Source organism: Echinops telfairi, unplaced genomic scaffold, assembly GCF_000313985.2.
Source record: "Echinops telfairi isolate 266 unplaced genomic scaffold, ASM31398v2 ScPeMD7_7422;HRSCAF=8460, whole genome shotgun sequence".
In the NCBI taxonomy this organism is placed as follows: Eukaryota; Metazoa; Chordata; class Mammalia; order Afrosoricida; family Tenrecidae; genus Echinops; species Echinops telfairi.
In genome coordinates this window covers 1,402,491-1,406,694 of record NW_022111322.1, presented here as the reverse complement: position 1 = coordinate 1,406,694, position 4,204 = coordinate 1,402,491, and the positions used below count along the sequence as shown (strand labels likewise).

The 4,204-nt window shown below is 49.0% G+C and overlaps 1 protein-coding gene across 1 annotated transcript in view; it reads right to left on the bottom strand.

Annotated features, from left to right (window-relative positions):
* The window catches only part of RYK (receptor like tyrosine kinase), a 187,018-nt gene that overhangs the window by 122,896 nt on the left and 59,918 nt on the right, over positions 1–4,204 (bottom strand). The window lies entirely within an intron of this gene.

Genomic DNA, 4,204 nt, shown 5'->3' with positions numbered 1-4,204 from the left:
GATATCTCCCATTAGCTCTTTACTTGCAAATCAATCATTAACATTCCCGTGTCTTTTCTCATGGATATATGCTGGAACATTTCCAAAAAACTGATACTCAGCAAACTTTAGTAACCTTATTTTATCGTGCTATACATTTACATTTGTTCTGATCATTCTGCGTCGCAGTAATAAACCTGCATGTGGGGTTCTTCACCTGTGCTCTGTGCCTGCTCTGACAGCTCTCCAGTCATCAAATCGTGCGTGCTTTCTGTATGTGTCCCCATGTCTGTAACTCGAGCACACGCAGAGAAGTGGTTGCATGCCTTATAATTTATTCTAGGGGACCCTGACTCCAAATGAGGGTAAGAATCACAGAGACACCTCATTTTTTAAAAAGGCTCTAACCTTGTGTTGCATATGCGTCAGTTGCCCACCAGGGTGGTCAGACATGCCCTAGAAGCGCCCTTTTCTAAAGGGTTCCAAGTGTTCCTATCTCACGAGTGTTCGGTGGCCCTGCCCTGATCCCAGGCCTGTGCCTCAGCGGGGCATGGGGGTCCAAGATGCTCCTTCACCACACCTCTCTCCACCCTTCTGCCACAGTTGCCTGACTCACCAGGGCAGTGAGGCCCAAGATCTCAGCTATTTTTATCACCTGGGGAAGGCAGGGAAAAGAGAGGCCTGTGGACAGGAAGTCTGGGAGCTTGATTTTCTCCCTCTCTAGTGAAAGGGATGGATTTGATTTAGGGTGAAGTGGCTTTGATTTGTCAAGCTTCAGCCTAGGGACATATTCATCCACTAGGAAGAAGCTGGGAAGAGAATCAGCATTAAGAAGCACAAAAGCCAGCAAAAACACTTGTATTTGGACAGCCACTGCTACTTGCTAAGCCCGGGCCCTGTTGAGAAAGACTTCCCCCTGGGAATGCGCTCTGTGAACAGGGCTCTGGATCACCCTTCAGACAGGAAGCATTTTTTAAAGGACGGCATATTCTCTACACCCTTTTCTATGGCTTGCCGCCCGTCCACAAAGGAGCTCCTGTCTTGTAGGTGTTCTTTACTACTTCTACATCTCCTTTTATCGGTGACTTCTTGAGGCACAAAGCTGCCAACGAAGCTTGGAGCTTGGCATTTACTACTTGGCCTTGAGAAGATGGTTTAAATCCTCTGAACCGCCTTTTCTTGGTTGTAAAAAGACGGGGATGATGCCTGAGGTAGTTAGTTTATTGTGTCAACCTGGCCAATAAACACATGTGGGGTTAATTGAAGGGCGGAGGGATAAATTGGTGAGCCTTGCCTTTCGCCTGTGGAGTTCTCAGGTCTCTTGCTTTCTGATGGTCGGACCAGGGTGCAACTGTCTTAGCCAGTTCCCTGCTTCAGCTGGCAAGGCTCACTTCCTGCAAGACATCCCTGAGGAGAAGTCACATGGACCTACCCCGATGCAGCCCTGGGTGCTGGAGCAGCCATGTGGAGACCCCTGCCAGTGCTGAGATGCTTACACATTCACTGACTCAGCTTTCCTCCTGTAGTCGGCATCATTGCATGTGTTTTGTGAGATGGAGGAGGACTTTGTGGATTGGTGTTGGTCATATGGGCTAATGTTGGGCTAATGTTGGACTTGGCTTAGGCAACACTGGGTTGGGATGTTTTTTTGATGTGCCCTTAACCTTTATCTAAAACTCTGTCTTATACATGAGTTTATGTGGATTTGTTTCTCTAAAGAACCCAGACTGACACAATACCTCACTCAGAACTTTTACGGATTTAATCAAAAGATGTAAGTAGGTGACCTGGTAAGACACTGGGTGGGTATCACACCTGTTATTATTGTTAGGATGATGGCACCCCTCCCTCTAATGACCACCTCTTGTGAAAGTTTCATCACCCATTTCCAACACCAATTACCTCCCCACAGTTCAAACTGGGGATCCTCAAGGACTTCTTTTAGCAGGGCCTGGCCCCAACCCAGAGCTGGATAAACACTGATGTCTTTCCATGGACAAATATTTACATTATGCCTACTTCATGCCAGGTATGGTAGGTCCTGGGGACACGGGTGAACAAGGCTGCTCTAGTGAGGATTTACAATAAACAAATATTTGTTGCCAGCTGTCTTCAATGCTGCAGGATGGTTCTCAAAGTGTGGACCTAGGACCAGCAAGGTCAGTAACACTGAGTACTTGGGGGAAGTGTACATTTCTGGTCTCACCCCAGATTTACAGAGTTTAGCAATCTGTGTTTTCACAGGCCTTGCAGGTAGAGGTGGCGAAAACAGTGTACATTCAACTGCTAACCTCACGGTTGGAGATTCAAACCCACCCAGCAATACAGAAGAAAGGCTTGCTTCCTTCTGTTAAACGTTACGTGTCCAGCCAAGAAAAGCCTGTGGAGTAGTTCTCTGTAACACAGCACAGAGTCGCCTCATGTCAGGTGCTGGCTAACTTAGCCAAGGTCATCTTGCTCACATTTTTTCTTTGGCATAAAGGAGTAAGTAGCCCCCCATTGGCTCTGCTTTCACCCTCCTGCCTTCAGTCCATCCTCAGCACAGCAGCTAGAGCCACCCTATTAAACTGCATCCTACACCCTAGCTCTGAGGCTTCCAATGGCTCCCCAGTGCATCTACAATAAGAGCCCAAGTCCACACAAAGTGTCAAGGCAGTTCTTGCCTTCCTTCCTTTCGGACTTCATCTGTTTCTCGGAGCCCCTCCCTGGCCACTGGCCCCTGCTTCCTCAAATCCAGCCACAGTGACCCCCTCCCTACCTGTTCTTCAGCACACCAGGCGCAACCTTACTTACTGCAGGGCCTTCACACTTGCTATTACCTCTGCCTGGAATGCAGTTCCCTTTGAGAACCACCCGGTTTGGTCTCTCACCTCATTCAAATCTCTACTCAGATGTTAACATCTGAGTAAGATAAAAAGTCCCCAGAGAAAGGACTGGTACCTAGTCACCTCTCTCCTGACTCTGCAGGGCCATTTGGCTCACACAAAGGCCTTCCCAGTCCCAACACTCCCACCCAGTCTCTGGAGAGGAACTTTCCCCCACCTCCCATGGCCAAGGTGTGGGTGGCAGCTGAACTTTCCCAGTAAGCCTCAGCGTGAAAATGCTGGGAAGTCCTGACCTCAGCCTCCTGAGGTTTCTTTGCCTGGGGGAATTGAAGACCACAGTCACCACACACTCCACACACCACCCCCACTCTCGACTTTGTTTGTCACAGTGGTTGACCTTATTCTCCTCCTCCAGGAGACAAATTTCAACATTTCAGAAGGCTCAGAAAATAGCATCTTTAGAACTTGCTGCTTTACTACTCCTAACAAAGGCTAGCCTTGGACTTGAGATGCTTTGAGGGAGGCAGCTGGTTGAGTGGGAGGAAGAACTGGGCTTATGGGGGCACTGAGTGCCCTTGCCCTGCACAGGTTGGGAGCGTGGGTGCTGCTGATGTGGAGGATGGTCAGACACAGGAGATGGCAGTGCGGTCCATGAGGGCAGCAGCGCTGGCTCAGAATACCACTTTGTACCCTCTAGCTCCCCAGCCCCTGCGCACCCACTCGGCTGGGAGGAGAGTTTGGAAGGGGGGTGGTGGAAACTTTCCCAAAGCAGATGAGAACACCTGCTCTGGCATAGTGCTTATGCACTGGGCTGCTAACTGCAAGGTCAGCAGTTCAAAACCACCAGCTGTTCTTCTGGAGAAAGAAGGAATTTTCTACTGCCGTAAACAGTGACCCTCTCAGAAACCCGCAGGGGCAGTTCTACCCTGTCCTATAGGCTCCTTATGAGTCGGCATTGACTGACGGCAGGGAGTTTGGTTTGGTTTTGAGCGCAGTTTACTTTTGCAAACCTCTTTTCACAAATAACGTATTGATCACTATGTCATAAGAAAGAGGAGCGGCATGGCACGATATGGAGCAAAGTGTGAGGACACGCTTCATACACCCTCTTCTTTCCCCACTTCAGTCTATTTGAAGCTCTTAGAACTCCTTCTCAACACGTTTACCTGCAAATGCCATGGGAAGTCAGCAAGTGTTCTAACAAAGCAAGAAAAAAACTCACAAGCACACTGCCATCCGGCTCTTTGCGACTCATAGTGCCCCTACAGGACAGGGCAGAACTGTTGCTCCCTCCCAGTGGTTGGTGGTTTTGAACTGCTGATCCTGTGGTTAGTAGTGGTTAGTAGCCAACATGTAACCACTGCACCACCAGAGCTCTTCTGCAAAATAATAGACATCTC